Source organism: Cajanus cajan, chromosome 8, assembly GCF_000230855.2.
Source record: "Cajanus cajan strain Asha chromosome 8, NIPB_CcT2T_4, whole genome shotgun sequence".
NCBI classification, from domain to species: Eukaryota; Viridiplantae; Streptophyta; class Magnoliopsida; order Fabales; family Fabaceae; genus Cajanus; species Cajanus cajan.
In genome coordinates this window covers 52,067,146-52,088,305 of record NC_138524.1, presented here as the reverse complement: position 1 = coordinate 52,088,305, position 21,160 = coordinate 52,067,146, and the positions used below count along the sequence as shown (strand labels likewise).

At 38.2% G+C, this 21,160-nt stretch overlaps 8 non-coding genes and 3 pseudogenes across 8 annotated transcripts; all 11 read left to right on the top strand.

Annotated features, from left to right (window-relative positions):
- Window positions 1–9,183: 9,183 nt before the first annotated feature.
- Window positions 9,184–9,302, top strand: LOC114915454 (5S ribosomal RNA). Its single transcript, XR_003803499.2, has one exon. It is a non-coding gene; the product is annotated as a 5S ribosomal RNA (ribosomal RNA).
- A 5,216-nt stretch (window positions 9,303–14,518) lies between these two features.
- On the top strand, window positions 14,519–14,637 carry LOC145951456 (5S ribosomal RNA). Its single transcript, XR_014429254.1, has one exon. It is a non-coding gene; the product is annotated as a 5S ribosomal RNA (ribosomal RNA).
- A 232-nt stretch (window positions 14,638–14,869) lies between these two features.
- LOC145951510 (5S ribosomal RNA) lies at window positions 14,870–14,988 on the top strand. Its single transcript, XR_014429307.1, has one exon. It is a non-coding gene; the product is annotated as a 5S ribosomal RNA (ribosomal RNA).
- A 232-nt stretch (window positions 14,989–15,220) lies between these two features.
- LOC145951475 (5S ribosomal RNA) lies at window positions 15,221–15,339 on the top strand. The gene has a single exon (XR_014429273.1). It is a non-coding gene; the product is annotated as a 5S ribosomal RNA (ribosomal RNA).
- Window positions 15,340–16,932: 1,593 nt separating this feature from the next.
- LOC145951488 (5S ribosomal RNA) lies at window positions 16,933–17,051 on the top strand. Its single transcript, XR_014429286.1, has one exon. It is a non-coding gene; the product is annotated as a 5S ribosomal RNA (ribosomal RNA).
- Window positions 17,052–17,292: 241 nt separating this feature from the next.
- LOC145951473 (5S ribosomal RNA) lies at window positions 17,293–17,411 on the top strand. The gene has a single exon (XR_014429271.1). It is a non-coding gene; the product is annotated as a 5S ribosomal RNA (ribosomal RNA).
- Window positions 17,412–17,650: 239 nt separating this feature from the next.
- LOC145951483 (5S ribosomal RNA) lies at window positions 17,651–17,769 on the top strand. The gene has a single exon (XR_014429281.1). It is a non-coding gene; the product is annotated as a 5S ribosomal RNA (ribosomal RNA).
- A 238-nt stretch (window positions 17,770–18,007) lies between these two features.
- Window positions 18,008–18,128, top strand: LOC145951522 (uncharacterized; annotated as a pseudogene).
- A 240-nt stretch (window positions 18,129–18,368) lies between these two features.
- Window positions 18,369–18,486, top strand: LOC145951526 (uncharacterized; annotated as a pseudogene).
- A 240-nt stretch (window positions 18,487–18,726) lies between these two features.
- On the top strand, window positions 18,727–18,845 carry LOC145951523 (uncharacterized; annotated as a pseudogene).
- A 241-nt stretch (window positions 18,846–19,086) lies between these two features.
- Window positions 19,087–19,205, top strand: LOC145951485 (5S ribosomal RNA). Its single transcript, XR_014429283.1, has one exon. It is a non-coding gene; the product is annotated as a 5S ribosomal RNA (ribosomal RNA).
- The last annotated feature ends 1,955 nt before the right edge of the window (window positions 19,206–21,160 follow it).

The window sequence follows — 21,160 nt, the reverse complement described above, 5'->3', positions numbered from 1 at the left end:
AAAGAATTTTTCCTTTGAAGACAAAGGGCTAGGTTCAAAAGAACCTTAACCCTTGTGCCATCCTCCTTCTTTTGGTGCCAAAGAAAGATGGCAATGGAGGATGAGCACCTTTTTAAAAGCCATCATTGCATAAAAGGCACCCAATCCCTAAGATAGATGATTTGGTGAATGAATTGCATGGGGCCAATAATTTAAATGGTGATGCCTCTTTGGCTCTCTCCTTTCCCTAGCACTTTCATCCAACAAATTGTGTACTTAAGGATTGCATCGCTAAAGTTTTAGTATTTTTTTTACTTCCCTAATTGTGGTTTCACATTTTTTTTTGAAGGATCAATGGAATGGAAGAACTTAAAGATTTGAGGTCAAATCCTTCTCAAGAAGGAGGGTATGATGGAGGACCATCCTTGGTACTTCACTTCATGTGAGACCCATCACATGGTTCATGGCTATGGCCAATTTGATTAGTATAGGATTATTTTATTTTCCAATTTTACCCTTGTATTTTGGGGTATTTTAGTCATAGGATTTATTTTCTTTGTATTTCCCATTTTACCCTTGTATTATGGGGTGCTTTAGATGATTAGGGTTTTAATTTTGGGCTAGGGTGTTTTAGTGAGGAGGTGACGCATTTTTGGTGAGTCTTGGACATATTTTTGGTGTTAGAAAGGCTTAGGCCCAAGTGGAGGGCAAAGGTTGCATGGACTTATCATGTACCTAGTTGTAGCCAATCTAACCCCTTAGATTCCATCCTTGGCCACCAAGTAGCATCTAGGATTCATTTGGCATTGCATTTAGAGTGCATTTGCCTTGTGAATTTCGGCCATGCATTGCTCCAAATGCAACCCTAGATGCCTCCCCTCCTATAAATACCCCACACCCCACCACTTGTAAATACTTTGGATTATATAGAATTTGAGTGAGCTTTTATGCCTCAAGTCCTTATCCTTAGTCCCTAGGGTTACTTCGGCTAGCCTTCCTTCATTCTCCACCCTTGGAGAGTGAAACCTAGAGTGGCCTCCAACTACTTTGGAGTGAGCCAACTTTGAGCCACCAAACACCTTCTCCTAAATAGCTTCTGCCAAACTCCTCCCTTCTCACGCCAACTTCCTTTCCTTCACCAAGTACCTACCTTTTGTCTACCTTGTTGAACCTAGATCAAGGGCCAAGGCTTCCTCTCTACATTCCCTACGTCAAGCATGGAGGAGGAACCCATCATCTATCAAACCCAGCCACTACATTGGCTGGCCCAGCTTAGATTTTTAAAAAAAGGCCGTTTACTATTTTTTTCTTCTAATTTTGAAGTTTTATTTGCCTATTTTTTCAAACTTTTCATAAGTTTTTCATATAGTTAGAATTTTGCTTTGAAATTTTTTGTGGTAGTATTTAATGATTTTAGGATGATATTAGTGCATTATTTTTTATGGTTTCTAAGTTTTCATGGAAATTCCCATTTTACCCCTATTGTTTATGTGTCTTGATGCATGTGTTGCATGTAGTGCATGACTAAGAGCAATCTAGGCTTTTTGCATCCATTTGACCCTGAGTTTGATAGGACATTCTATAGACTAATTAGAGAGCACATAATTCCACGTTTACATAGTGATAGTCATAGTGATAGTGTGAGTGTTGCATCAGAAATTGATTCAGTTCAAACAGAAAACATGGGTGAGCAACCTTATAATGGACCCCGTGAGAGGACTCTTACGGAGATGGTTGCACCTAATTTCACATATGAGAGTCTGTGCATTCAATATCCTGAGGAGGATGTTCCTTTTGTGCTTAAAACTGGACTAATCCATTTGTTACCCAAGTTTCATGGTCATGCAGGTGAGGATCCACATAAACATCTAAAGGAGTTCCATATTGTTTGTTCTACCATGAAGCCTCCTGATGTTCAAAAGGACCACATATACTTGAAGGAATTTCCACATTCTCTGGAGGGAGTTGCTAAAGACTGGCTGTATTATTTGGCTCCCAAGTCCATTACAAGCTGGGATGATCTGAAAAGAATGTTCCTAGAAAAATTTTTCCCTACCTCCAGGACCACTATAATCAAAAAAGATATATCAAGGATCAGGCAACTTGGTGGAAAGAGTTTGTATGAGTATTGAGAGAGATTCAAGAAATTGTGTGCAAGCTGTCCTCACCACCAAATTTCTGAGCAGTTGTTGCTACAATATTTTTATGAGGGGCTGAATAACATGGAAAGGAGTATGATAGATGCTACAAGTGGTGGAGCACTTGGTGACATGACCCCAGCTGAAGCCAGACACTTGATATAGAAGATGGTCTCCAATTCTCAACAATTCAGTGCCAGAATTGACAATTCAATTATCGTTAGAGGAGTTCATGATGTGGCCACTGATGCAGATAGGAAGCTAGAGAGTAAACTTGATGCATTGGTAAACCTAGTGACTCAACTTGCTGTAAATCAGGAATCCACATCTATAGCAAGGGTCTGTGGCATTTGTTCTTCAACAGATCATCATACAAATATTTTCCCTTCTCTGCAACAGTCTGGAGTAAATGAACAACTAGAAGCCTATGCTGCAAATATTTACAACAAACCTCCTATCCAGCAGTAGCAACAAAGTTATGATCTCTCTAGCAACAGGTACAATCCAGGTTGGGGGAATCACCCCAATCTCAGATGGTCCAACCAGCAACAACAACAGCCATCCCCTCCTTTCTAGAACAATGCTGGTCCTAGTAGGTATGTACCTCCCCTTGTCCAATTGTAGCAACAGAGATAGCATGATGTTCCTGCACCTCCACCAGCTTAACCTTCTACTTTTGAGCCTTCATTGGAGGAGTTGGTGAGGCAGATGACCATTCTGAACATGCAGTTTCAACAAGAGACTAGAGCCTCCATTCAGAGTTTGACAAATTCGATGGGTCAGATGGCCACTCAAATCAATCAAGCACAATCCCAAAATTCAGACAAGTTACCTTCACAGACTATGCAAAAATCGAAGAATGTGAGTGCCATCACCTTGAGGTCTGGCAAGCAGATTGACATACCTGCACCAATACTAGTACTAGTACTAGCACCTAAGCCTACACGTGAGAAAGAGGCCCCTGCAGGTGGTAGCATAAAATATCATACATGTGGGCCTTCTTCCAGTGCACACAGTGGCGACTTGCAGCCTCCTATTCCTCTTCCATTTCCACCAAAACTAATTCCAAGCAAAAAGATGGAAGAGGTGGATAAGGAGATATTGGAGACCTTTAGGAAGGTGGAGGTGAACATACCTTTTCTGGATGCCATCAAGCAAATTCCCAGATATGCTAAGTTCCTGAAGGAGTTGTCACCCACAAGAGGAACCTGAAGGGCAATGAGCGAATCAGCATGGGCAGAAATGTCTCAACACTTATAGGTAAATCTGTTCCACACATTCCTGAAAAATGTAATGACCCAGGTACATTCTGTATACCTTGCATTATTGGTAACAGTAAATTTGAAAATGCCATGCTTGATTTAGGAGCTTCAATTAATTTCATGTGTCTGTCTATTTTTAAATCTCTATCTCTTTGACATCTGCAACCTAAGGGTGTGGTTATTTAGTTAGCCAATAAGAGTGTTGCCTACCCCACAAGTTTTGTAGAGGATGTCTTGGTTCGGGTTGATGAACTTATTTTTCCCGCTAATTTTTATGTTATTGATATGGAGGAGGGATTCTCCCATGATTCTGCCCCAATCATTTTGGGTAGACCATTTTTTAAAAAAGCCTGGACCAAGATTGATGTTTATGTTGGCGCCTTGTCTATGGAATTTGGTGATATTTTTGTTCATTTCAATATTATGGATGCCATGAAATTTCCTTTTGAAGATCATTCTCATTATGTTTTTCGTGCTAAATTGATTTATGATTTAATTGATGAGCACATTCATGATTTTGATTCTTTTCATGATAAGAAACATTATATTTTGTCTGATTTGTATAACTGTCTTTCATGCATTGAATATGAATCTGAATTTGGAAGTGATTTTGATTGTGATGATGCATCTAGATTCATACTTTGGGTGCTATACCTCTTGGTCTTGATTTTATAGAGTTAGAATGCACTAACCATGTTATAGGAAGTATAAAAGAATCTGACTTGCAGGTTAAGGTATAGGCTGCGGAACCCCCTCTTCTCCTTTCTCTGGTTCCTTCTGATGTTCAGCCAACACCGACACCAGAGTTGAAGCCTCTTCTAGAGAACTTCAAGTATGATTACTTGGATGATGATGAGAGATTTCCTATGATCATTTCCACCTCCCTTGATGTTGATCAAGAGGAGAGGTTGTTGCATGTGTTCATGAAGCACAAGAAGGTGATTGGTTGGACCCTAGTAGACATTCCTGACATTAGCCCATCCACGTGCATGCACAGGATACTATTGGAGGATGAAGCTAAAGTAGTGAGATAGCCTCAAAGGAGACTTAACCCGGTGATTTTGGACGTTGTAAAGAAAGAGGTGACCAAGCTTCTACAGGCTGGGATCATCTATCCTATTTCAGACAATCAGTGGGTGAGTCCAGTCTAGGTGGTCGCCAAAAAGACAGGCCTCACTATTGTTAAGAATGAGAAGGATGAGCTCATACCCACTAGAGTGAAAAATAGTTGGAGAGTTTGTATTGACTACCGGAGGCTCAACCAAGCAACAAGGAAGGATCATTATCCTCTGTCCTTCATTGATCAGATGCTTGAGCGTCTGGTAGGTAAATCTCATTACTGTTTTCTTGATGGTTTTTCTAGTTATTTTCATATTCACATTGCTCTTGAGGATCAGGAAAAGACAACATTCACCTGCCTCTTTGGCACTTTCTAACGGTGCATTCTTAGTATTATTAGTGATTTTCTTGAAAATTGCATAGAGGTGTTTATGGATGATTTTACCGTTTATGGATCTTCTTTTGATGCATGTTTGGATAGAGTTCTGAATAGATGCATTGAGACTAACCTTGTTCTTAATTTTGAGAAATGTCATTTCATGGTAGACCAGGGTATAGTTTTAGGGCATATCATTTTTAGTAAGGGCATTGAGGTAGACCCTACAACAATATCTGTAATTGCACAATTGCCTTACCCCTCTTATGTGCGAGAGGTGCGATCGTTTCTTGGCCATGTAGGTTTCTACAGGCACTTCATTAAGGACTTCAGCCAGAAAGCCCTTCCACTATCCAACTTGTTGCAGAAGGATATTGAGTTTAATTTTGATGACAGGTGAAAGGATGCGTTTGACTACCTCAAAAGAGCCTTGACCACCACTCTTATCATTCAGGCACCAGACTAGACAGTTCCCTTTAAACTAATGTGCGATGCTTTAAATTATGCACTGGGGGCTATCTTAACATAGAGGGTTGATAAATCGCCTAGGGTGATATTGATGGAGGACCATCCATGGAGCTTCATGTGAGACCCATCACTAAGCCAATGGTTAGGAGAGTGGAAGAGGATAGGGAATTCAAAACCTTAGAAGACATGCTTCTCAAGATTAAAATAAAGTAATCACTCTCCTAAGCTTTGATAGCCTAGAATTTATCTTTGTGACTATTTTGCCCTTGTCTTTGATTTTCCATTTTACCCTTGTATTTTGGGGTATCTTAGACATAGGATATATTTTACTTGTATTTCCAATTTTACCCTTGTATTTTGGGGTATTTTAGTCATAGGATTTACTTTCTTTTGTATTTTCCATTTTACCCTTGTATTATGGGGTGCTTTAGATCATAGGATTTTATTTTTGGGCTAAGGTATTTAATTAGGGTGGGAACAAAAACCTAGATATATTTTTATGGCTATTGGACCTATTTTTGGTGTTAGAAAGGCTTAGGTCCAAGTGGAGGGCAAAGGTTGCATGGTCTTATCATGCACCTAGATGTAGCCTAACTAATCCCAAAGATTTCATCCTTGGCCACCAAGTTGCATCTAGGGTTAATTTGCATTTCATTTGGTGTGCATTTGGCTTGTGAATTTCAGCCATGCACTCTCCAAATGCAACCCTAGATGTCTCTCACTCCTATAAATACCCTAGGCTATTCATCATGTAAATACTTTTGGAATATATGAATTTGAGTGAGCATTTTTGCCTCAAATCCTCTCCTTAGTCACTAGGTCTACACAGCCTACCTCTTCTATCTCCTCCCTAGAGTGAGTTTAGGGTTACCTTGAGTGGCCTTCATCTCCACTTGGTGAAGAGAGCCAACTAGAACACCCAAAAACACCATCCTCCTAACCTTTCTCCTATTCGCCCAAGACTCCACCTTTCACGCCCACCATCACTTAGCCTCACCCTTGATGGAACGTCCACCCTCTAAGGTCACCCATCTTGGCCTTGGAAAGGAGCTCCTCTTCACCATTGAACGTTTGATCATCCCTTTGGTGGAAGGAGTCCATCAGATATACTACACTTTTAGGACATTAGATGCTGCTCAAGCAAATTACACGACCACGAAAAAAGAACTTTTAGCTATTATTTTTGCACTTGATAAATTTTGATCACATTTTCTTGGTTCTCGTGTCGTTGTTTTTACAGATCATGCAACCTTAAAGTACCAGTTGAAGAAGGCTAACTCAAAGCCTAGGCTGATCAGATGGATGCTCTAGCTTCAAGAGTTTAACTTGGACATCCGTGACAGGAGCGAAGCATAGAACTTGGTGGTAGACCATCTCAGCAGGATTGAGAGAGATGAGGATGAGAAGACTTTGCCCATTCATGATGATTTTCCTGATGAACACTTTAATTGTTTTTGTTCCTTCCCCCACCCCTTGGTTTGCAAACATTGTGAATTATTTAGTTACTTTTGTTTTTCCTCCTTTGGCATCTAGAGCTTAAATTGATAAACTTAAGAGCGATGCTAAAAATTATGTTTGGGATGACCCCTATTTGTGGAAGTTGTGCAGTGATCAATTAATTAGGAGATGCATTCTAGACCATGAGATTGATTTGGTCCTGCACTTTTGTCATTCTTTTGCACCTGGTGGTCATCTTGGCATTCAGAGGACAGCTTGCAAGGTGCTTGATTGTAGTTTTTTCTGGCCCACCATTTTCAGAGATGTGTGGAAGATTTGCAACACTTGTGAGCAGTGTTAGAGAGCAGAAGGGTCCCTTTCTTGGAGATAGCAAATGCCTCAGCAACCCATGTTGTTTTATGAGGTCTTTAATGTCTAGGGTATAGATTTCATGGGTCCTTTTCCTGTTTCTTTTGGGTTTTCATATATTCTCCTGGCTGTTGATTATGTTTCAAAATGGGTGGAAGCCAAAGCCACCAGAACTAATGATGCTCAAGTTGTTGTGGATTTTGTCAGATCTAACATATTTTGCAGGTTTGGAGTACTGATCAGTGTCGTACCCGATCAAATAAAATACGAAATTTATAGTACTAGGAAGTGACTCCTAGGTCGTCTCTCAAGGAGCAACAATACCAATCTGAGGTTCATGAAATACAAACAAACACACAGTATGGGGGGGTTTCAGATTCAAATGAACAATACGTCAACAGTAATCAATAAAATAGTACACTTTCCAACTCAGTTATCACACACACATCATTGGTTCAAAATATTATCTTCAGTCGTTTTAACCCTTGGTTCAATTTCTAGTAATCACTAAATGTCATTACTATTGTTTTAAATGCATACAAATGAAGCATTAGCATACATTCAATTCTCAGTTTCACAGGATTAAGCAAACCATGAACAGAACATTCAACCTAGATGAACAAATACCATTAAGCATGGAAAATACAAGGGTTAGAACACGAAGATGCAATGAAATAAACAGACCTCAATGAGCACTAAACTGAGTTAGAAAGTGTAACAAGTTTAGCCATCCATGGAGGAAGATAAAGAAGAAAACGAAAAACTCAAAGGAAGAAAATGGAAGGGTTTAGTTTCTTAATACAACTAGAAAAGAAAGAAAGGAAGAAAAACGTGATGAACAGCTCCAGAACAAAGAAAACATCCAGGAGAAAGAAGAGAACGTGGTCACATCAAGTATGCCCCCCAAGTGGTGGTTGCATGGTCAGCCCTAAGACCTAAAAGACACATGGTCAAAACTCTAAAACAAAGTGGGCCTCCTTCCCATCTGTCTGGCCCAAAAAAGACTAAAACAAGGTAAACAAAAATGTAAATATGTGGTTGATGTGGCGCTGATGTGGAAATTTGGTGCTGACATGGCGCTTACGTGGAACTTTATCTCTTGAAGTCCAAAAATAATATCCAAGCCCGAGAATGCTTCATAACTAACCTAAAAATAATTGATAAGCAAAAATTAGACCAAGTGAATCAGAATTAATTAAAATTTGAATTACTGGTCCAATGAAGCCCAAACACTGAAACTGTACAATTAATAAGCGATTAAGCCAAAATCAACAATTAAAATAAGTATAGTAAGATAAATAAGTAGGGGAAATTAATGACTCATCAAGTACCTATAGCTATTGTTAGTGATCAAGGCACCCATTTTTGTAACAGATCCATTGAGGCCTTTCTTAGGAAGTATGGGGTTGTTCATAGAATCTCTACACCCTACCACCCCCAAACTAATGGGTAAGCTGAGATTTCAAACAGGGAGGTCAAAAGGATCTTGGAGAAGATTATGCAACCAAACAGGAAAGATTGGAGTAGTAGGCTGGAGGATGCTCTTTGGGCGCATAAGACTGCTTACAAAGCACCCATAGGAATGTCTCCTTATCGGGTTGTCTTTGGAAAAACATGTCATCTTGTTGTAGAGATAGAGCACCGAGCCTACTGGGCTGTGAAGACCTTCAACTTCTTGATTGATCAAGCTGGAGAGGAAAGAAAGTTGCAACTAAGTGAGCTTAATGAGATCTGCTTGGAAGCCTATGAGAACTCTAAGTTCTACAAGGGAAAAACCAAGAAGTTCCATGATAGCTTGATAGCTAGGAAGGACTTCACGGTTGGGCATAAAGTTTTATTATATAATTCAAGGCTTGGTCTCATGGGTGGTAAGTTACCTTCTAAGTGGATTGGACCTTTTGTTGTAACTAACGTTTTTCCTTATGGCACAGTTAAGATCAAAAGTGAATCCATAGAGCTTCAAAGTTAATGGCCACCGTCTAAAGCATTTCCTCAGCAATCCTTCCCTGTTGACTGTAGTTGTAGAAGAGATGTCTCTACTCGACCCTGTTTCTCTCCCACCATGACTTAGGGAATATTTTGTGCAATACTTGTTAGGTGCGATCATACCAACACTAATGCCCCGGATCCCATCAGAACTCTGCAGTTAAGCGTGCTTGGGCGAGAGTAGTACTAGCATGGGAGACCTCCTGGGAAGTCCTCGTGTTGCACCTTTTTTTTTGCCGATTTCTTACTTACGTGGTTATTTGAAGTTTTTTTCTTAAAAAAAAATCGTCTCGGTTGTTTTTGTCAAATTTAATTGTCTCAATTTTTTAATAGGGGTACTTTTGTCAAATTTTCAAACTATCTCGGATTGAACTCAAATTTTAGCCTTAAAATTTCAAATTTTAAGGCTAATATTTTCCTTACAACCGCATATACTAAAACTTTGCGTAATACTGTGATGGAATAACACTAAGGCCAAGAAGACCAAGAGGTGATATATTGAAGGAGGCAAGAGGAATGGGTTAGTGTTGAAAGACCATAGGAGGAGTAAACCTACTTTTGGGCCTTAGCTCCTAAGTTTTTATAGCATTTATTTTTATTCCTATTTTACCCTTGTATTTTGGGGTGTTTAGGACTTAGAATTTATTTTCTTTTGTATTTCTCATTTTACCCTTGTATTATGGGGTGCTCTAGATTATTAGGGTTTTTAATTTTGGGCTAGGGTGTTAATTAGAGGATGACGCATTTTTGGTGCTTATTGGGTCTATTTTTGGTGTTAGAAAGGCTTAGGCCCAAGTGGAGGGCAAAGGTTGCATGGTCTTATCATGCACCTAGATATAGCCAATCTAAACCCAAAGATTCCATCCTTGGCCACCAAGTTGCATCTAGGGTTCATTTGCATTTCATTTGAAATGCATTTGCCTACTCCAAATGCAACCCTAGATGTCTCCCCTCCTATAAATACCCTAGGCTATGCATCATGTAAATACTTTGGATTATATGAATTTGAGAAAGCATTTCTTTGCCTCAAATCCTATCCTTAGTCACTAGGTTAGTTTCGGCTAGCCACCTTCATTCTCCACCCTTGGAGAGTGAAACCCTAGATTGGCCTCCACCTACACTTGGAGTGAGCCAACCTTGTGAGCACCAAACACCACTCCATAATCACTTCCGCCCAACACCTCCTTTTCACGCCCATCTCCCTTTTGTCCCACAAAAACCTTCCTTTGTCTACCCCTTGGTGAACCTAGATCAAGGGCAAGGAGTCTCCTTTAAACCATTGTCATCTTCCATGGAAGGAACTACTCCATCAAGTGGTATCTAGAGCCAAGGTTCATCAAGGGTAATATCTTGTCTTTCTTGTCTTCTTGGTTGTCTTTTTCTATTCGGTCATTTTCTTCTCCTTGTCTTCTCTTGTGTGGCCGAATAGTTTTGGGTTCACACCTTGTTCCTTGTGAGCCTTCCTTGCCATTTTAGGTTTCCATTATTAGGTGTTGCCATGCTTTTTCATTTTTAGGTTTAAGTCTCATATGAATATACTTTTTGATTTTTGAATCTTTTAAGTTTTGTCAAAGTTTTGTTTCCTATATTTTGTCAAAAAAATTCCATGTATGTATGCCAAACACTTTGCATGAATACATGAACAAAAAATATACCATATTGCATGATATAGTGGGCGTGACATATAGCTACCATTCTAGGAGTCATTCATGTATGCTACTTAGTCCTAGCATGTTCCTTGAATTTTTGAGTTTCCATGTGTAAAATGCTTCCTTGCACATGCATAAAAATTGCTGCCCACTTTTCCCTTGCATTCCACTTGTTATGGTCTTTATTTGATGCTTAATAACCCTAAAAGAATCTAAGAGGTGTGCTGGAAAATTTGTACAAAACAACTTGTACTAGATAGTACAAATCTAATTCCACTCAAAAGATACCCTAAAAACCTCTAAGAAACCACCACTTGTCCTCATCTCCTTCTCCTAAATTTGACCTAATTTCTTCCCACCCACAAGTGCAAAACCTAAGCAACAAATGGGCTGAACATTAAAGAAAAGAAATTGGACCCAAAGTATAAAAAAAAAATTGACGTGAAAGTAGAAAAAAAAAATTGACCAAAAAGGACTTGTTGCTAGACTTGTGGACTTGGACCAATACCTATGCTTTTTGGAGTTGTACTTAAGACCATTATTGACCTATTTTGAGACCTTAAAGGTGGCTGGAACGAATCAATTAAAAGACTTAACCAAGTGGACTAAACACTAACCCATTCTAGTGTCATTCTAGGATTACTCTTTTGTGTGCTTCCTTTTTAATTGTGTCTTAATTTTAGTTTGTCTTTTCTTTGGCCTCTTTTGTTTTGTCTCAATCAATTCTCTCTGAGTTTAGCCTTTCCTAATTGTGCTTTTTCAGTTTTTATTTCTTGGACTCTTGCTCTTTGGGTTGGTTTCATTTTGAATGTAGGTGAAGAACCTATCTAGCAAACTAGCAAACTTTTGGTGGATTTGAGTGGAGGAGTGACCTAGCCTTTGGAGGGATTTCAACCACACAAAAAGAGTGTTTAAACACTTGGAGAGGACTAACAAGTTTGCTCTTTGTGAAGGAACCCAAGTGGAGGAGTTGAAGACCCAAACTTTTGTCTTTCATAATTTTTGCTTGATTTTTTCTTTTCGGCCTCTTGTATTCTTGGCCGTGGTTTCTTTCTTTTTGGTTTGTAATTGGCCATTCTTAAACCTCTTCATTTTGGTTTAGCTTCGTGTAGTTGAAGGTGATTTGAAAACCTTCACCTAGGACCTCGACTAGAATATGTTTTAAGTGATTTCCTTTTGCATGTTTTAAAGCTTTTGGTAGTATAATTGTTTAGGTTTTTATCTTTGTCTCCAATTTCGTTTAGAAGGCTTGTTATTGCCTACTAAGGGTCCGTGCACACACACACCTTATTGTTGTGCCAACTTGTTTTGTGAGAAAAGTGGAAAAGGCTTAGTGATTCTTACTTGATAAGGCTTGGTTATTAAGTGATTTTTTGTAGTCCACCTCCCTTTGAAAGTTCACTTTGTACACTTAGGCCTTTTCTACCTATCTTGCACTTTGAAAACCTTTTGTGAAAACCTTTTTATCACTCACTCTTTGTGAAAATTTTTTCAAACCTTTCGAAAAACAACTTTGTGAAAACCTTTTTTTGGATCAAAGATGAGTGATCATTCTAGTGTCCATGGTCATAATAACTCTTGTAGAACTAGGTCTAGTGTTAGGGATGAAATTAGGCAACTCAAAGAGTACCTAAGAAAAAAAGAAGAGGAAAATATAAAAAGAGAGGAAGAATTGAGAAGAAAAGAAAAAGAGTTTGAAAAAAATAATGAGGAAATAAAACAACTACTTGCAAAATTAGTTGAGAGGAGAGAAACTAGTGGATCCAAACCTAGGATTGTTCCAACTAGATCTCAAATAGGAAAAGAAGTTAGAGTCCCTAGGAGTATGCATGAGGAAGAAAATACAAAAAGAGAGGAAGAACTTAGAAGGAAAGAAAAAGAAAAGAAAATAGAAAAGAAAGAAAAAATAAAGAAAAGTATAGAGAAGGTTAAAGAGTGGCTAGAAAATGAAAAACAACAACCAACACTCTTAGAGAAGAGTAAGGAGGATAATGTTTCTTCCAAAGGGCTTATGCTTGAAGAGAGTCACTTTCCCATTGAAAATGATTTTAAAAAGACTTTCTTCATTCATCAAGACCTTAACTCTTTCTCTCACGTTGCCACTAGTCATGAAGTGGAGATTCAAAAACAAATCCTTTTTAAAGAAAAAGAATCTCAACTTCAAGATTTAGTGAAGAAGAAGTGGACTTCACTTAGTCCCACTTCTTGTGCTACTTCCTTGGTGGTGCCCAAGGAAGATAAGCCTTCCTTCTTTAAGACTTTCTCCACTTTAGTTCCCTTCATAAAGCACCCAACTTTAGATTTGTATGATTTGTTGGATACATCTCATGGTGTCCTATTTTCTATTTTTTATCTTGAGGGAAGTTCAAACTTATTTGAACTTAACTTGGATACTTCCCTACAAGACAAACTTAGATTATATGAGTTTTCTAAACTCCTATTAACACCTTTTTCTCATATGAATCTAACAAATTATGCAATACAAAGTTGTTTAGGTAATTTTTTAGTTAAGTTTTCTTTATTTTCCAATACATACCTAGGTCATTACATTGGGCACTTCCAACAAGATATTTTAGTTTTTAGGACTAATGCATTAGTGTGTTATAGTTTTAGTCTTTTTACCTTTTTAGGTTTTGGTTATACATCTAGACTTCACTATGGGGAGGATCCTATCTTTCGCATTAGAGAGTCTAGTCCTTTTAGTTTAGACAATCTTTTTAGCATTTTTAGTGGAACTCCTCTTTGGATACACTTCCCATTTCTATCATATACTGTCACTTTTAATGCTTATTTTTATGTTTTTGTTGGTCATGAGGCCCATCATGAAGAACCTCTTGATTTGAGGTCAAATCCTTTTCAAGAGGGAGGGAATGATGGAATAACACTAAGGCCAAGAAGACCAAGAGGTGATATATTGAAGGAGGCAAGAGGAATGGGTTAGTGTTGAAAAACCATAGGAGGAGTAAGCCTACTTTTGGGCCTTAGCTCCTAAGTTTTTATAGCATTTATTTTTATTCCTATTTTACCCTTGTATTTTGGGGTATTTTAGTCATAGAATTTATTTTACTTGTATTTCCAATTTTACCCTTGTATTTTGGGGTGTTTAGGACTTAGAATTTATTTTCTTTTGTATTTCCCATTTTACCCTTGTATTATGGGGTGCTCTAGATTATTAGGGTTTTTAATTTTGGGCTAGGGTGTTAATTAGAGGATGACGCATTTTTGGTGCTTATTGAGTCTATTTTTGGTGTTAGAAAGGCTTAGGCCCAAGTGGAGGGCAAAGGTTGCATGGTCTTATCATGCACCTAGATATAGCCAATCTAAACCCAAAGATTCCATCCTTGGCCACCAAGTTGCATCTAGGGTTCATTTGCATTTCATTTGGAATGCATTTGCCTACTCCAAATGCAACCCTAGATGTCTCCTCTCCTATAAATACCCTAGGCTATGCATCATGTAAATACTTTGGATTATATGAATTTGAGAGAGCATTTCTTTGCCTCAAATCCTATCCTTAGTCACTAGGTTAGTTTCGGCTAGCCACCTTCATTCTCCACCCTTGGAGAGTGAAACCCTAGATTGGCCTCCACCTACACTTGGAGTGAGCCAACCTTGTGAGCACCAAACACCACTCCATAATCACTTCCGCCCAACACCTCCTTTTCACGCCCATCACCCTTTTGTCCCACAAAAACCTTCCTTTGTCTACCCCTTGGTGAACCTAGATCAAGGGCTAGGAGTCTCCTTTCAACCATTGTCATCTTCCATGGAAGGAACTACTCCATCATATTGGTCAGGTGCAATCATACCAGCACTAATGCATCGGATCCCATCAGAACTCCGCAGCTAAGCGTGCTTGGTCGAGAGTAGTACTAGGATGGGTGACCTTCTGGGAAGTCCTCGTGTTGCACCTCTTTTATTTTGCCGATTTCCTACTTATGTGGTTATTTGAAGTTTTTTTCTTAAAAAAAATCATCTCGGTTGTTTTTGTCAAATTTAACTGTCTCAATATTTTAATAGGGGTACTTTTGTCAAATTTTCAAACTATCGCGGATTGAACTCAAATTTTAACCTTAAAAATTCAAATTTTAAGCCTAATATTTTTCCTTACAACCGCATATACTAAAATTTTGCGTAATACTTGTTAGGTGCGATCATACCAGCACTAATGCATCAGATCCCATCAGAACAGTGCAGTTAAGCGTGCTTGGGTGAGAGTAGTACTAGGATGGGTGACCTCCCGGGAAGTCCTCGTGTTGCACCTCTTTTTTTTTGCCGATTTCTTACTTATGTGGTTATTTAAAAAAAATTTCATAAAAAAAATAGTCTCGGTTGTTTTTGTCAAATTTAACTGTCTCAATTTTTTAACGGGGGTACTTTTGTTAAATTTTCAAACTATCTCGGATTGAACTCAAATTTTAGCCTTAAAAATTCAAATTTTAAGCCTAGTATTTTTCCTTACAACCGCATATACTAATATTTTGCATAATACTTGTCAGGTGCGATCATACCAGCACTAATGCACCGGATCCCATCAGGACTCCATAGTTAAGCGTGCTTGGGCGAGAGTAGTACTAGGATGGGTGACCTCCCGGCAAGTCCTCGTGTTGCACCTCTCTTTTTTTGCCGATTTCTTACTTACGTGGTTACTTGAAATTTTTTTCATAAAAAAATAGTCTCGGTTGTTTTTGTCAAATTTAACTGTCTCAATTTTTTAACAAGGGTACTTTTGTCAAATTTGTTAGAAAAGAATGACACAATCCAAGAGGGGGGGTGAATTGAATTCTATGACCTTTTAAAAATTTTCAGAGTATATAGGATCTTTATTTCACTTAAACTTTTCTAAGACTGAATTTTCAAATGAAGCTCCTTTAAAGACTTGTTATGAGAGTATGAATGCAATATGCTTTCTTGATTATAAAACAATGAGGTTCCAATACAATGCTTTAATTCAGATTAAACCATCAATATTCACACACACATGTTAATCAAGAATTATCTTCTTTAATGTTTAATCAAGCAATTACTCAAAGTAAAAGATAAGGTAGAAGAAGATTGCACAAGTCTTTTATACTGGTTCAGCCACTCCACATGTGACCTACATCCAGTCCTTAATCAACACCTGATTAAGATTTGTTCCATTATCTTAAGCAAGAAGGTTTACAAGCACACACACATGCATATACTTCAACACTAAAGATAACCACTTTCTTGACCCCAAGAAAGCACCCCTTGTAGAAACCCACTACAAGAAATCTTACCACTTGAGAAACCCTTCTCAAGATTTTACAAAGATTCACAAAGAATAAAGGGACAAATTCACCTGGAATTCAGAAACAAATCTTTATCTTCCCCTTTCAAGAATATGATGATGATGATCTTCAAACAAAGTTTTTCACAAACATTTTCACTCTTGGATTTCACAACGAAAACTCTCCAAGATGGTCACAAAGACTCCACAAAACGCTTTTCTCAGTTTGATTATCTGTTCTAACTCAATGTCTGAAGTTTCAAAAAGTTCAAGCTATTTATAAAAGTCTCAGACGCAGATAATCGATTATTTTAAAGAATAATCGATTATTTTGTTCTTCAGGTTTTCTGGAAACCAACCAAGAACAATATAATTGATTATTTTGCTGGATAATCGATTATTCCAGAGAGTCATTTCTGGGATAATCGATTATTTTGGCAAATAATCGATTATTGCAGCAAGGCATCCCATTTTTCCTGTTGCTGGAATAATTGATTATATTTAATGATAATCGATTATTTTGAGTTAGTTTTTAAAACTTCATTTTATACCTCAAAATAAGTTTCTGATCTTCTTAATTCATCATCATATACTCTCTACTTAGTTTAGATATAGAATTTGCTTATGCACAAAGCATACTAAGCACACACAACATAAAAACTCATTCAAAACAATTTAATTTCTAAACTTTATTACATAGTATTTTCTTGACTTTTCTCTGACTTTGTTTTTGTGCTTCCAAGTTGTTGTTTGTACATGTGCTTCCAAGTTGTTGTTGTACACTTGAGTTGTGATCATCAAAACTCCTTTAAGCTTCAAGCTCTCCTCAGCTCAACAAAATTTTCAAACTATCTCGGATTGAACTCAAATTTTTTCACGAGATAGAGAAAAATTCAAATTTTAAGGGTAATATTTTTCCTTACAACTTCATATAGTAATATTTTGCGTAATACTTGTCAGGTGCGATCATACCAGCACTAATTCACCAGATCCCATAAGAACTCCGTTGTTCAGCGTGCTTGGGCGAGAGTAGTACTAGGATGGGTGACCTCCTGGGAAGTCCTCGTATTGCACCTCTTTTTTTTTGTCAATTTCTTACTTACGTGGTTATTTGAAGTTATTTTTTTAAAAAAAAATCGTCTCGATTGTTTTTCTCAAATTTAACTGTCTCAATTTTTTAACAGGGGTACCTTTATCAAATTTTCAAACTATCTCGAATTGAACTCAAAATTTTTTCAAGAGATAGAGAAAAATTCAAATTTTAAGGCTAATATTTTCCTTACAACTTGATATACTAATATTTTGCACAATACTTGTCAGCTGCGTTCATACCAGCACTAATGCACTGGATCCCATCAGAACTCGGCAGTTAAGCGTGCTTGGGCGAGAGTAGTACTAGGATGGGTGACCTCCTGGGAAGTCCTCGTGTTGCACCTCTTTTTTTTGCCGAGTTGTTACTTACATTGTTATTTGTAGTTTTTTTCTTAAAACAAATCGTCTCAATTGTTTTTGTCAAATTTAACTGTCTCAATTTTTTAACAGGGCTACGTTTGTCAAATTTTCACATTATCTCGGATTGAACTCAAATTTTTTCACGAGATAGAGAAAAATTTAAATTTTAAGGCTAATATTTTTCCTTACAACAGCATATACTAATATTTTGCGTAATACTTGTCAGGTGCGATCATACCAGCACTAATGCACCGGATCCCATTAGAACTCGGCAGTTAAGCGTGCTTGGGCAAGAGTAGTACTAGGATGGGTGACCTCCAAGGAAGTCCTCGTGTTGCACCTCTCTTTTTTGCCGATTTCTTACTTACGTAGTTATTTGAAGTTTTTTTCTTAAAAAAATCGTCTCGATTTTTTTTGTCAAATTTAATTGTCTCAATTTTTTAACAGGGGTACTTTTGTCAAATTTTCAAACTATCTCGGACTGAACTCAAATTTTTTCACGAGATAGAGAAAAATTCAAATTTTAAGGCTAATATTTTTCCTTACAACCGCTTATACTAATATTTTGCGTAATACTTGTCTGGTGCGATCATACCAGCACTAATGCATCGGATCCCATAAAAACTCCGCAGTTAAGCGTGCTTGGGCGAGAGTAGCACTAGGATGGTGTCCACCTCTTGGGAAGTCCTCGTGTTGCACCTCTTTTTTTTTGCCGATTTCTTACTTACGTGGTTATTTGAAGTTTTTTCCTTAAAAAAAATCGTCTCAGTTGTTTTTGTCAAATTTAACTGTCTCAATTTTTTAACAGGGGTACTTTTGTCAAATTTTTAAACTATCTCGGATTGAACTAAAAAATTTTCACGACATAGAGAAAAATTCAAATTTTAAGGCTAATACTTTTCCTTACAACTGCATATTCTAATATTTTGCCTAATACTTGTCAGGTGCGATCATACCAGCACTAATGCACCGGATCCAATCAGAACCCTGCAGTTAAGCATGCTTGGGCGAGAGTAGCACTAGGATGGTGTCCACCTGGGAAGTCCTCATGTTGCACCTCTTTTTTTTTGTCGATTTCTTACTTACATGGTTATTTGAAGTTTTTTTCTTGAAAAAAATTGTCTCGGTTGTTTTTGTCAAATTTAACTGTCTCAATTTTTTAACAGGGGTACTTTTGTCAAATATTCAAACTATCTCGGATTGAACTCAAATTTTTTCACGAGATAGAGAAAAATTCAAATTTTAAGGCTAATATTTTTCCTTACAACTTCATATAGTAATATTTTGCGTAATACTTGTTAGGTGCGATCGTACTAGCACTAATGCACAAGATCCCATAAGAACTCCGTTGTTTAGCGTGCTTGGGCAAGAGTAGTACTAGGATGCGTGACCTCTTGGGAAGTCCTCGTGTTGCACCTCTTTTTTTTTGCCGATTTCTTACTTATGTTGTTATTTGAAGTTCTTTTCTTAAAAAAAAATCGTGTCGATTGTTTTTGTCAAATTTAACTGTCTCAATTTTTTAACAGGGGTACTTTTGTCAAATTTTCAAACTATCTCAGATTGAACTCAAATTTTTTCACGAGATAGAGAAAAATTCAAATTTTAAGGCTAATATTTTTCCTTACAACATCATATACTAATATTTTGCGTAATACTTGTCAGCTGCGATCATACCAGCACTAATGCACCGGATCCCATCAAAACTCCGCAGTCATGCGTGCTTGGGCGAGAGTAGTACTAGGATGGGTGACCTCCTGGGAAGTTCTCGTGTTGCACCTCTTTTTTTTTGCCAATTTCTTACTTACATGGTTATTTGAAGTTTTTTTCTTAAAAAAAATCGTCTCAGTTGTTTTTCTCAAATTTAACTGTCTCAATTTTTTAACAAGAGGACTAGAAGTGTATGCTTTAGCAGGCTACTCCCCGAACATGCCTACGGATGGTGTGGCTCATAGTCGTCACAGCTTAGTTTCAATTCATTTCCAATAGATTCTATGAATGGCATTCGACTGCGACCGCGGCAGTTAAAAGAACGGGGGTTGGAACATCAAATAGATTCTAGTCTTCAAAGAGCTAGAAGAATATAAGGAAAGATTACTCGGTTTAGTGGAAGGGTGAGTCAGAGACTGATGCAAGATGGGAAGATAGATTGAATGGAAAAGAATGTCGACAGAAAGGAAGGTCTCATTCCAGTTTGATTTCCATGCCTGCAGGAAAGAAGATCGGGAATGCACATCTAAAAGGAGAGGAACTTCACTCGCTAAAAAGAAAAAGATAAACGATAGATAGAAAGAGAAGGAATAGCGGGCAAAGCGATTCCAATGCTTAACGAATGGACCAATCCAAGACTTGGAATGCTACCAGAATCGACAGCTGCTCTTACCTTACTAGCACGATACCTAAATGGCTCTTAGCCGACTAAAGGCTACAAGACTGCTTCTACACCTACTACCCTCACTCTCAGAGAAAGACAGAACGGACAAGAATGACTTTTACATCTCAAGCTAGAAAGAGGATAGGCTATTGGGGCTTCCTGCGAATTCTGTGGAAGGTAACAATGCAGTAGAATATTCGAGGGACCACAATAAGGGGAAGTCAACTGTTGCCTCTAAAAAGGCCGCCTAAACCAGTGCAAGGTAGTATTCCCAAGGAAGCTAGCATAGCAATAGGGAATCCATCTAGTATTTACTAAGGAAAGATGGTGTTGGGGGGTCCCACTAAGGTGAATGTTGTTATTGAACCTTCTCATGCAAACGTTAAAAGCCATGCAAAGAATTCCTTCTACGTCCATTGCTACTATAAGACCACCAACAGGGGGAGATGAGCAACATGTGGGGCCTACACACTTGGAACAGCCTCGCCAAGAGTCTGCACAGGCCCAAGAGTTAGGTTCTTTTATCTTTGGAGTAAAACACCAGTTACAGTTGGAAGACCCCCTGACCCAGGGGAAAACATTTGTCCTTATCGCTTGATAGTGCCACAAGAAGTGACAGAGGTAGAGGGAGAGGGTCAATTCTCACTAAACGTTCCTCTAGTAAGGCACCATCACTAGCGCACATGAGAAAAGGCAAAGGAAGGATAAGGAAGATATCCCACGGACAGTTAATCCGATCAAGGGGAAGGGAATGAGCTGGTGCAGAAAATGCCCTGTTAGCTATTTCATATGTTACCGTTCTTGCTGGAATAAGCGGTCGTACTGAATACCTAAGCGTTGTTCTTGTTCGAGAATCAACTGTGATGCAATTGAATCAATGGTTTTAAGATACCCATTTCGGAAAGGTGACTATCCGCCGAGAGACTGCTCAGTTAGGCTGGGAAGCTACTCTCATAGTGCGAAGAGATGGTGCTATCTTATATTTTCGAATGCTTGCTCCGAGTCTTCGTTCTAGGTTAGGGTGACTTTCACTCGCTTTCTAATCTCTTTCATGGTGAAAATAACCCTGATCGACAGTGCACAAGGAGTCACTCGTGGCACACTGACTATATTCCAACTTCTCTGCATCAATGCACTAACTACCTTTAGGCCAAGGAAAGCAAGTCAAGCAGTCTTTTCAAGAAGAAAGGTTTTTGCGGATCTACCCTAGAAAGCGACTTGAATCACCTAGTTGTTTGTCTTTTTTGTCGAGATTGGCTTCTTTCTTTATATTATAAATGTATTTCTGGTTGGCTAGTCAACGGATGGCGAATTTCATTCCTTCTCGCTTCCCCCATTCCGTATCTCCAACCGGCCATAGAGA